Source organism: Triticum dicoccoides, chromosome 3B (assembly GCF_002162155.2).
Source record: "Triticum dicoccoides isolate Atlit2015 ecotype Zavitan chromosome 3B, WEW_v2.0, whole genome shotgun sequence".
Lineage (NCBI taxonomy): Eukaryota > Viridiplantae > Streptophyta > Magnoliopsida > Poales > Poaceae > Triticum > Triticum dicoccoides.
In genome coordinates this window covers 263,584,456-263,597,613 of record NC_041385.1, presented here as the reverse complement: position 1 = coordinate 263,597,613, position 13,158 = coordinate 263,584,456, and positions in this window count along the sequence as shown.

Here is a 13,158-nt window from a genome sequence, read left to right as displayed (position 1 = left end):
TCATCTTCAGCGCAGAGCAAAGTGAGACTCTTCTAGGAATGGCGGCAAGCTTCATGAGAAACAAACGCGTTCTTGGTGGCTAAGTTGCGAATGCGATCGACTTCCACCATGATACTCTTCATCTGACGCTTTAGCCAATCATGATGCTTGTCATGCTTTTGATGTAAGGCCATTAGAAGCTCACAGTCATTGAGAACACGTGGATGCTTCTAAGGCCTTTGGGTAATGGTGCTTGCAATGGCTTTAGTGTTTGCACGATGCGGTAGGTGCAGGTTTCTAGCCAAGGGATAGGAATGAGTTGCAGCATTTGGCACATGAACACCTTCAATGGGCTGTGTGAAGCTCTGGAACTCGGCATTATGAAGATGGACGGGTTGCTTTGCAGGCTCGGGGTAGATGGCTTCAACAGACATTTCAACCTCAGGCAAGAATACAATGTGATTGCGTGTTGAGGGCCGATAGTCAATAGTTTAATGGAGCTTAATCAACCGCATCACCCATGGAGCATAGAACTTCAGACCAAACAAATCAATCCCGAAAGCAGCAAGTTGTCTGATGAAGAAATCCTCAGTGTTGAATCTGACGCCATTTACGATGTAGAACACCAAAGCTTCATGGATCCTTCAAGTTTGGCTTCAGATGAATAGCCTTTGATGGGCCATAGAGTATGCCTCAGAATGTGATATACTGTGTGTGGCAGATACTCGAGGTCCTCAACAAAGAATTCCTTTGGATATTCAGCGTCTTGGGGCAAAGGCTTCATCATGCTAAGCATTTGTCTCATGTTCGGCTCAGGCTTCTGAAATATGCTCTGCAGTTCATTCTAGTAAAGCGAACAACCAGGTTCATACAGCTCGCCTGGAGTGGGCAGGGAAGTGAGCTCGATGATATCCTTAGCTTTGGCTTCGTGATGCACATCACCTGTCATCCACTCGAGGATCCATGTCTTCGGATCCCTGTTGTAGCCTCGAATAAGTAAAGTGGCATTGAACTGCAGTAGGAGCTCTTCATTCCAGTGCTCTTTGTCAGTGACAAATGCTAGATGACCAACATCCCTGAAGCAGTCAAGGGCTTTTTCTAGACATGGCAGCCCAGCCATAGCATCACAATCCAGACACCTATGAGGAAATATTCTATCTTGATTGTATAGAATGCAAGAGTAATAGCATCGCTGTTGATGCTCCAAAATCTGTCACATGAGATTCTTGGCTTCTTGTAGGGGTTCTTGGCACTGTCAAAGAAAGTATTGTCTTCTCTGAAATTGAGCACGCCAAAAGAGCCATGTGTAGTAACTGCACTTGGAAGCCTTGGCAGCCGCGGCTTAGGCTTCTTAACTTGAGGCCTACGCTCCACATGATAGTCATATTGTGGTCCTGGAGTGGTGGGGGGAATCATAATTGGCCAGCGAATTGTGACCTGCTGCCCTTCACGATTGAAGGCCGTTTCCAAGGTGTGAGGCCGTGGTGGAGGAACAGCGCCGTCAGTGAGGACCGGCGTCACGGAAGCTTCAGGATTCACATTGGCTTCAGGCTCCAAATTGTCTTCAGCCAACATAGGGTCATTGGCTTCAGTAGCAGTGTTGGTGGCAGCCTCATTGTTCTCAACCTCCATTTGGTCAATGACCGGAGGGTCAGGCACAATCACATTCTCTTCAAGATGTCTTGAACAACAACAGGGGGTGTGGCTTCTCTTTTTCTTTCTTCTCTTCTTTCTTCTTCTTCGGCTGATGCAGCTGGAATGTCTTCAGCAGCTTTAGCTTCACACGCTTGAACCATCGCAGAAGGATTCTCCTCAGGGAACACTTGACGTACCATTGAGCTGGATTGTTGTGAATCTTCTTCTGGGATGGTGGACATGGAGACAGATGGATTGAGACCTTTGCGAAGCCTGCAAAACACTAGCGACACATTTGGACATGGAGTGGTCTCCATGTAGTTGTCGTCATCAAGTACCGGATTGGTAACTTGTGCTGGTGGAGTATGGGGTGTCTCATCTTGAACAGGGGTTTCTTCTTGTGGGCGCTCAGCCCAGGAATCATCTTGAGCAATTGGCGTCAATGGATGACCAATGCTAATGTATTCACTGCTTGTTGGAGCAGGCGATGATACCAACTGGTGCTCGAGCTGACGAAGGACTTGATCATCAACCACATTGTCTTCATGACCAATGTCTTCAGCTGCGTTGGGGTCAACAACTGGAACTTCTTCAGATTCTGGTGCCTCTGTGGAAACAGGCTCAGGGACAACGAGACGATGCTCGCGATTTGCAGAGGCAGGATATGCAACAGAAATGGGATCAACAACACGGGGCTCAGGGGCAGCAGCACGACTTTTCTTTGAAGACTTAGATCAGTTAGTCTTCAGCTTTTTCTTGGAAGGGGCATCATCAGATGCATCCTTGTGCTTGCGCTTCTTGTCTTCGGCTTCAGCTGCCCTTGTCTTCTTCAGCTCTGAAGCTGCTGAGGTGACCTTATATTTCGAGCCTGCCATGCTGGCAGGGAAGACAATGCGAGGTGCTTCCTGCCTTGGTGCTTCAGTTTGTGTCACAGCAGACTTCTTTTGTTCGACAGTCGTCCTGGGATCGATGCGAGGGCGCCCAAGAGCTTTGCGCTTCTCATCTTCATTGTGTGCTTGAACTCATTTCTGTGTGAAGTATTGCAGGCGCTCTCATGAGCCTTTAGCCTCATTGCGCTTCTTGTGAAACTTTTCCTTGAGGTGATGCATCAGCTTCTTGAAGATTTGAACATCTGCCATGTTGAGCTTGGCCATGTTCTTCCTGAAGTGAGCCTTCTCACAATCAATTTTGTTCTTGAGCTCAACAATCTTCTGAGCCAAGGCCAACTCATTAGCAATGGCTCCATGGAATGTGACGCTGATGTCCACCGGAAGCTGAAGATCATCAATGCTAATGCTCTGGTCGTCGAACCACTCATCAATGAAGTTGTTAAGAATGTCAACATCAAAGAGGGGCAGATCATTGAAGATTTCAGCCTCTTGCTTGCTCTTGATTAGAATCTCAAGGGCATCATCACCGAGATCTTCATCGCTGGACAGATCAATGGTGTCATCATCGTTGCACAGAATAGCAAAAGGAGTGAGAGTTTGCCTAGTGGCCTTCTTGGGAAATGGCTTCTTGGTCCTCTTGGACATGCGAGATAAATCTTCAGACTGCACACTGGATTCAGGGGGTGCAGTATTCAGTGACTTCCTAGTTGAACTTTTGGTGTAGTAGATGGCTTTGAAGCTTTTGCCTTTTTCTTTTTCTCCTTTGGTGGTGAGGGAGCATCATCAGAATCAGCTTCTTCAGCAGATTGTGCCACAACAGCTCTCTAGGCAGCAATATGAGACAGAAGCCTGTCAAAACTAGCGAAGGGGCCAATTCTGTTCTCATTTGCTTCACGAGTCCCATTTGGTCTTGGAGCAGAGGGGCCAGGGTTGAAGTTGAGGCCAAACTCCTTTTGGTTCTCGATAGCAGAATCTTCTGCAAACTGATAGTTGCACTTGAAAATATTGTCTTCACGACACCATAAGAGAGAAGATGGGTCGACATTCTTAGGCTGTGGTCGTGTGGCCATACAGGGATAGACCCTTGTTCAATAGCTTCTGCCTTGTTCTTTGGCACCAAGCCGCGGTACATACAGTCACCCCACGGGCGCTTGATGGCATTCTTTTCAGCATATTCAGGAGTTACAAACCTGTATTTGAACCATTGCTCTGCCCAATATCTTCTAATCCACTGGATCCGGTTCTTGCGCCGGGTGTAACTTTCCTCTGGGTCAAACTTGTATAGATCATACAAATTTTCATGCAGATCAAGTGCAGTGTTGCCACGGCGTTTCCTGCCACCTTTCCATGCAGACTTCTCTCAAGCCATAACGTTCAGACTGATTGGCTTCAAAACAGTGAAGGGCCTCCCTTTGCTGGTCAGACAAGAACTGGCTTCAGGAGATTCGATGTGACGCTGTAAGTATTCTACAAATGAATGCAGACTATGAGAACCAAGGGATTCTCCCACGGACATGTACCTGTGACAGCATTAGAGATGCGAGGGAATGGGAAGAGGTCATATGCATGTTGGAGATATGCCCTAGAGGCAATCATGTATGATGATATTTCCTATGTGTTTATGAATAAAGATAGTACTTGGACATTATCAATGATGTGTATCAGCAAGTGCGTGAATTGTTTGTGGGACTATGCATTGTATGATGACTGTCTTAAAAGGTCCCTAGTCAAAAGGGTTGTGTGGACGCGCAACCGACTAGACTAGCATATGACACGGTCAATGGCAGGGTCTCACTAGCCATGGAGCATTGGATGCTAACCGGATAATATGGACTTGGAAAGGTCTGGTCGGATTCGACGTAGTCGGATCCGAGTCGAGATAAGGTCCGAGTCGGACAGACCCAACTATGAGACGCAGCGATATGTCATCTGCGAGTCTCTAGTACAACATACATTCTATGTCCTAAGACCCGAGCTGACGCATGTACTCGGGATGGTGATAAACTTGCTTTGGGCCGACCAAACGCTGCTCCGTGACTTGGTAGTTACAAAGGTAGGTTTCGGGCTTGTCCAGACCCATGCTACGAGACGTGGTCGAGCAAGATGGGATTTCCCCCTCCGATCAGGAGAGATATACTCTGGGCCCCTCGTGTGATCCGACCAAGAGAAGCATGGCCATGCGACAAGGATTATGAGATAATCCGGATTGTGGTCGGTATCACTGGAACGAGAAAGAGGTCGGGCTAGCACAAGGATGACAGTCTCACCTTGAGCCCGACAACATATATTGTTAGGCAAAGGGAATAGAAGTGTGACACGTTGTACAGGTTCGCCTAACCACCTTCATAGTCTGCTTGGTGGTCGGCACGGCTTGCTAGAGGCTGCTACCAACCGTGCAAGTCGGAGGTGATCCGAACTATGACCAAGCCGACTTGAATCTAAGGGGTCGCACGCTTAAGGGAAGGAACCTACAAGGTCGGATACGAGGACACTGGTCGGATGTGATCTGATCTGTATTCGGATTGTGGCTGAGTAGACTTGTGGGCTTTAGGGTCCGTGCGAGGCCCAAGTGCTGAGCCCGCGATGAACGCCTATATAAAGTGGAGGTGCGGCACACTCATGCGGTTGATCGCTTCGGCGCTGTGACTAGGGTTTGCATGTGTTGCGAATAGCCACCTCCACTCGCTGCTGACTGTGTGATCGGACCTAGCAGTCCGCCGCACGGTGTTCCTCCTACATGCACGGGTACCGTTAGAGGCGGTGCACTTGCGCCGCTTGAGCAAACTTGTACGTGGGATCGAACGACCAGCTGTTCGAGGGAGATCGGACGAGGAGGAGACGATCCACGCGGACGCGCTGCCCCAACTCTTCTTCCGCTTCACGGCACTGCGTGTCTAGTGGTAACGATCTGTGATCCATCTCCCGTGGCATGTTCCTGTTGTTCTACGCGTAGGAAAATTTTAATTTGCAGTCGACGCACCGTGCCGTAGAGCCCAACAGTGCATTCTCAGAAGATTTTTAAGATAAATCAGTTTAGAACACATTGACCTCATAGTGCGAAGACATTCACTTATTTGAAGAGAGTTGGTTCCTGATTTGTACGAATCCATGAATAGGTATAAGTGAGGAATCTAACTAGTTATGAAGCATAAGTGAATATACTTGGCATGATATGAGGTGCAGATGAAGACAGATCCAGATTTGGAAGTGAAGAAACCACTTTTGGTTGAAGTGGATGGATTTGACGGATCAAAAAGGCAGTAAAAAGTGAGTTTTAATTACCGTTGACGAACTGCTAGACGAGGTAGAGAGAGAGGCCGAGCATTTCAATCTCCCGTGCCCTAACTTGGGGGCGGAAGACACCTACGGCGGCGGCGGAGAGGACAAAGTCGGCGGCTGGCATGAGGACGACATTGAAGAAGTCGCGACAGCTAAGCGCTTCGTCCCCGGCGTCGACGCGAGCTAGCGGAGGCGCTAGGGTTTGAGCATGGTGGCGAGGATAAGAACAGATAGGAAGGAGGAGGGTGATGCAGCACAATTACGCAGGTGCCCTTGGCGGTTCACATCTGAGGAACACGTGGCGTGCATGCAACTTGTCAAGAGTTGATCTGTGTTCGAGCACGCACACCTGGATTGTCGGGTGGTCCTTCCGGCTTCTCCGGTATTCAGGCAATAAGAATACAACATTAAAAATAGATTTAAATGTTTATCGCTTTGTCTTCTGCTAACAAGGACTCAGAGAAGACAATCGACAGGTTTCAATAGAATGCATATGATTTGGACAGATAGAATTTGAGGAAGAAGAATAGAAGAGGTTAGGGTCCGATCACATTCACTTAGATCAATAAAGATTAAATTATGAAGATATAGCTATAAGTGAATGCTGTAGAGGACAGAACACACACACACACACACACACACACACACACACACACTCACCCACACACACACACACACACACACACACATAGACCAACTCAACATTGCAAAGATAAACCTTGAAGTCAAATCAATGTTAAAGAAAAACCAAATACAAAGACAATGCAACCATGTTGCCAAAATAAACACTTCAATAAGAATTTGGTGGTGGCGTTACCCACCGCATAGGAAGTATTAGATCCAGACACGGTGCACAATTATCGTGGTGCTCCGAAGTCAAATTTCACGTTAATGTATTCACACTTGGAGTGTATGTCTTCATTGATTGAAGATATACGTTACTTCGTGTGTTGCACATCTAAGTCATCAATATGCATAAGCATTAGGATGTGTGTCCAATTACAGGACATTTGAGGATTCCAAGATATTTAGCTCACACCACAACTTGCAAAATCTTTTCTCATCCAAGGGCATTGTAAAAATATCTTCCAATTTCTCTTCAGTGTTGACGTGAATGATATCAATATCTTCCTTCATGACATGATCTCTGAGAAAGTGATGACTGATCTGTGTGTGCTTTGTCTTTGAGTGCTGAACTGGGTTGTTGGCAATCTTAATGGCGCTTTCATTGTTGCAGTAGAGTAGCACATGCTTCAGATGGATACCATAGTCCTTGAGAGTTTTCTTCATCCATAGAAGGTGAGCGTAGCAAGATCTAGCAGCAATGTATTCAGATTCAGCAGTGGAGAGAGATACACAGTTTTGCTTCTTAGAAGACCAACAGACAAGAGATCTTCCAATAAAGTGAAATGTGCCTTATGTGGACTTGCGATCAACCTCTAAGCCCTTTGGATACCATAATCCTAGTGTTGGGGTGTAAGCCAAATATCGAAGAATTCGCTTCACGGCTAAGTGATGCGATTCCTTTGGTGCCGCTTGGAATCGGGCACACATGCAAATGCTAAGCATTATATCTGGCCTAGATGCAACAAGTATAGTAAAGAACCAATCATGGAGCGGTATACCTTTTGATCGAACTCTTTACCATTGTCGTTGGGGCCCAGATGACTTTTGGTTGGCATTGGCATCATGTATCCTTTGCAGTCTTGCATCCCAAACTTCTTCAAGAAATCTTTGAGGTACTTTTCTTGTGATATGAAGATGTCATTGCTCTACTAACGGATTTGAAGACCGAGGAAAAATTTCAGCTCACCCACCATGGACATCTGATATTGCTCTTGCATCATGTGCCCAAACTCATCATTGTATCTCTTGTTAGTGCAGACGAAGATAATGTCATCCACATAGATTTGGCACACAAACAGTTTACCATCATATGTCTTCGTGAAGAGTGTAGGATCTAGAGAACCAGATTTGTAGCCTTTGCTCTCCAGGAAGTCTTTGAGTGTGTCATACCAAGCGCGAGGAGCTTGTTTGAGGCCATACAGTGCCTTGTTGAGCTTGTATACCATATCAAGATGTTTTGGATCTTCAAAGCCAGGTGGTTGCGCAACATACACTTATTCTTCAATCTTGCCATTGAGAAAGGTACTCTTCAAATCCATTTGATGCAGAGGAATGTTGTGATGGTTGGGACAGGCTAGCAGAATGCGAATGGCTTCAAGCCTAGCCACGGGAGCGAATGTTTCATCGAAGTCAATCCCTTCTACTTGAGTGTAACCTTGAGCAACTAGGTGATCCTTGTTTCTGACAACTTGACCATGCTCATCTTGTTTGTTGTGGTAGATCCATTTGGTGCCTATGATATTGTGCTTGCGAGGATCAAGATGCTTGAACAATTCCCATACATTGTTCGGCTCGAACTATTAGAGCTCTTCTTGCATAGCTTGAATCCATTCATCTTCCATGAAGGCTTCAGCAACTTTCTTGGGTTAACATATAGAGACAAATGCAAAGTGCCCACAGAAATTTGCTAGCTGTGTTGCTCTAGAACGAGTGAGTGGACCAGCTGCATTGATGCTATCAATTATCTTCTCAATCTGTACTTCATATGCAACACGTGGATGAACTGGACGAGGATTTTACCCTTGCAGATCATTGTCTTCTGCTTCAGCATTGACTTTAGGTTGAGCATTGTCTTCGGGTTGATTTGGTGCAATGATAATTTCTTCTTCAGCTCGAGCTTCTGACGGTATGATTTCTCCAATACCCATGAGCTTGATAGATTCACTAGGTGGGACTTCATCTAGCACATTTGGCAGGTGCTCTCTTTGCGAGCTGTTAGTCTCATCGAACTGCACATCCACAGCTTCGACCACTTTATAGTGAAAGAGGTTGAAGACTCTGTAGGAGTGTGAATCCTTTCAGGATCCAAGCATAAAACCTTCATGTGATTTCGGTGCAAATTTTGAAGTGTGATGTGGATCCTTGATCCAGCACCTAGCACCAAATACTCTGAAGTAACTGACATTTGGCTTCTTACCAGTTAGTACCTCATATGAATTCTTCTTTAGAAGCTTGTGTAGATAAACACAGTTGATGACATGGCATGCAGTATCAATGGCTTCAGGCCAGAACTTCCTTGGAGTCTTGTACTCATCAAGCATCATCCGAGCCATCTTAAATGAGGGTTCTGTTCTTGCGCTCCATGATGCCATTCTGCTGAGGTGTGTAAGGAGCTGAGAACTCATGAGTGATGTCCAATGTATCAAGATAAGTGTCGAGGCCGGTGTTCTTGAATTCTATGCCATTGTCGCTTCTGATGTGCTTGATCTTGATGCCATAGTTTGTCATGGCACGATTGGCGAATCGTCTGAAGACATCCGACACTTCATTCTTGTAGAGGATTATACGCAACAATGTATACCTTGAGTAATCAACAACAATGAAGAAACCATAGAGACAAGCAGTGGTAGTAAGAGTAGAGTAGTGGGTAGGGCCGAATAAGTCCATGTGAAGCAGCTCGAAGGGACATGATGTCTTCATGATTGTCTTTGAGGGATGCTTGGCCCTAGTCATCTTTCCAGCTTCGCAAGCACCACATAGATGACCCTTCTTGAACTTCACGCCCTCGATGCCCACAACATGCTTCTTCTTCGCGAGAGTGTACAAGTTCGTCATGCCAGCATGTCCTAGCCTCCGATGCTAGAGCCAGCACTCTGAAGCTTTTGCTAGAAGACATATGGCGAACTGTGCTCCTACTGAGAAATCTACCATGTATAGATGATCTTTTCGATACCCTTCAAAGACTAGAGATTTGTCAGATTCCATAAACACAAGGCAATGATATTTTCCAAATATCACAATCATGTTCAGATCACAAAGCATTGAGACAGACATTAAGTTGAAACCAAGGGATTCAACAAGCATCACTTTATCCATGTGCTGATCCTTTGAAATTGCAACTCTACCTAGACCCAATACCTTGCTTTTACGAGTGTCAGCAAATGTGATGTGACTTCTGTCAGACCGACATAGGGTTGAATCCATTATAAGACTTCGATCACTAGTCATGTGGTTAGTGCATCCACTATCCATAATCCACTCTGATGCCTTTGGTGTCATACCCTACAGTACAGTTTGGGGGATAGGCTTCACCTAGTATTGTGAAGCATAAACATTTGACGAACAAGTGGAATATGAAAGTTTAGATCTTGGTTAGGATAAATAGGATGACTGTCAAGGAATCCTGGGATGAAATATATAGTAAGACCATTTGGAAATTTTATCTTGCGTCCCACAACATGTTTAAGGTCCCCAACATAAGCACCAGATGCCTTTGACTTCCGGCTGGAGACCACACCCTGCAAAGAGAGTTAATTTTTCTTAGCCACCCACATCTTCAGGGGTGGCTTAGAAGCAATGAGTCTTAAGTACAGCATATGAGAACTTTGGCTTTGGAACCCTAGCAAATAGCCTTGCAGGAGGTGAATAATACTCATAAGAATAAGCAGAAAAGTTCTTCGTCTTATGAACATAGCGGTTTGACGAAACACGCTCATATTCGTAAGTATGAGTATGGTTTCCCTGCAAAACATTGGCGTTAGGGTGACTCTAGTGAGTCCTCTGTCTGTATGAAGCCTTTGGACCATATGAAGCCTTTGGTCTGGGATTTGTCTTCTTCCCATGTGGTGTCATGATACCATTCACGGGAAGATTCTCGAGAGAACTCTTGTGTACCCAGATCTTCTTAAGAGGTGGTTGTCGGTGTCAAAACCGGCGGATCTCGGGTAGGGGGTCCCGAACTGTGTGTCTAAGGTTGATGGTAACAGGAGACGGGGGACACTATGTTTACCCAGGTTCGGGCCCTCTCTATGGAGGTAATACCCTACTTGTTGCTTGATTGATCTTGATGAATATGAGTATTACAAGAGTTGATCTACCACGAGATCGTAATGGCTAAAACCCTAGAAGTCTAGCCTATGTGATTATGATTGCCCCTACGGACTAAGCCCTCCGGTTTATATAGACACTGGAGGGGGCTAGGGTTGTACAAAGTTGGTTACAGAGAAACGGAATCTACATATCCAAACGCCAAGCTTGCCTTCCACGCCAAGGAGAGTCCCATCCGAACACGGGATGAAGTCTTTTGTCTTGTATCTTCAAACCCCGACAGTCCGGCCCATGTCTCATAGTCTGGCCGTCCGAGGACCCCTTAATCCAGGACTCCCTCAGTAGCCCCTGAACCAGGCTTCAATGACGAGGTCTCCGGCGTGCAAATTGTCTTCGGCATTGCAAGGCGGGTTCCTCCTCTAAATATTCCAAAGTACCTGACTTAAAGAGCAGTATTCGGCCCTCCATTTAATGTTGAGCTCGTCTGCTTCCACACCTTCCTAATTTTAGCTTCCATGCGTCGAGCGAATACGAGAGGTTGGGGTATTTTTGCACATACCACCCTGACCATGTAAGAAAGTTGTCTATTTAAAGAGATGGGGGTGTTCAGATCCAATCCACACCAAGCAAAGAATCCTCGGAGCTTGCTAGGAGAAACCATTCCAACATGGCTAGCGCTCCCAGCTCTTCCTCCGATCCCCACGGCCCCAGATAAGGCAATTGGGAGAAGTGTTCCGTATCCCACAGTCAGCTAGTGAAGCTGCAGACGCAGGGATTTCTTCCCCCCGCGAATCTGGTCCTCGTTCGAGCCGGATTAGCTTCCTTCAACGCGGGGCTCAAGCGGAGAATTTCCCCAATCCATCCAAGGGGAAAGAGTGTGCTTCGCCCCCTACTTGCTGAGGGGCGTTAGATTTCCAATCCATCCATTCCTCCGAGGGCTTCTGGAGTATTATGGCCTCCAACTGCATAATTTTACTCCCGCCTCCATCCTACACATCGCAGGTTGTGTCGCTCTTTGTGAGCTATTCTTGGGTTGTGAGGCCCATTTTGATTTATGGAGGAAACTATTCTGCCTTGTCCCTCGTAACCAAGAGGGATCAATATTTGAAGTGGGTGGAGCCGAGGTATGGCGTATCGCCGGGACCGAATACCTGTCCAGCATGCTGAAGAAGGCATCCGAAGAGTGGCCTTCAGAATGGTTCTATATCGAGGACGTCGCCTTTCCTGACCCAATTCGAACGGGTCTTCCTGAATTTTCCAGCATTCCGTTGAAGAAACGCCACACCTGGCGCCCTCGGAGCCTTAGGGAGGAAGATAGTGCGGAAGTCCATCAACTGATGAGCAAGATAAAGACGCTCGCCCAGTCTGGATTATCAATGGTCGAGGTAATGACGACCTGCATAGTACGAGGAATTCAGCCACTCCAATACAGAAGGCTCCCCATGTGGCACTATAATGGGGAAGATGATGCCTCTCGCTGCGGTTGGAAGGGTCCGGACACCCCCGCCGCTTTGGCCAAAATACTGGCCGAACTATATAAAGGGGAGAAAGAGGAGTTCCTTCGCATTAAGCGTCGAGATGGGTTTTCCATGTATAATCCTCCCAGCTGGGTGAGTTCCAATACCACTACTCTACTCAATTTACTCCCTGAGTCACTTTCCGCGAACATTAATCTGTCCAATAATAACAGGAATGCGGAAGATCACCGCGGGGCTCCACAGTCCCGCACCACAGCCGGAGGACCACAACCGGGACCTAGACCCCGGATTCAAAGAGGATCCAGATATATTCATGGAGCTCGAGGATGGAGTGTTTTACCAGGCGAGCCATGACGACATGGAAGTGGCCATCACCTCCTACTATCCCGGTCTTCTCCCTGCCTCACATGTAAGTAATCAGGAGACTTTTCCTCCGAAAGAACATCCTCATTCTGCCTAACCCACCACATTATCTTGTGCTCCAAAGGGGAGGCGCTCGACACGCCATGCTGCACCCTAGGCGACTCACAAGAGAGCGGCGCCTATGCTGGGCAGGCCTTCGAAGAGGAAGGCAAATGAAAAAACGGCCCAACCTTCATCAAAGAGGTATTGTTTTTTAAATACGCTCTTCGGCCGTCACATCAAAGTGTGACACTGTCCGTTGTGTCTTATCAGGAAAAACGTTCACTGGACTATGTCCGGGGATCTTGCCGGTCATGCCCCTTCTAGCCAGATTCCAGACCCTGTCTCGAGGACAAAGGCTAACGCAGGAGTGGCACCAGATTGTCCTTCTGCAGAGGATTCGGATGACGTATCCATCACAAACTTTGAAGTGGAAAGCGCCTTGAACCATCGGTGTCGGCGGACCACTCTTCGCGACCCCGGCTTATTAGGAGAGGCTTTCAATGCCTTCAACTCGGCTGATGCATACATCCGAGCTACCCAAGATGGGCTTACCAGAGCCATAGACCAGTATTTGAAAGATACATGGGTATGTACACATT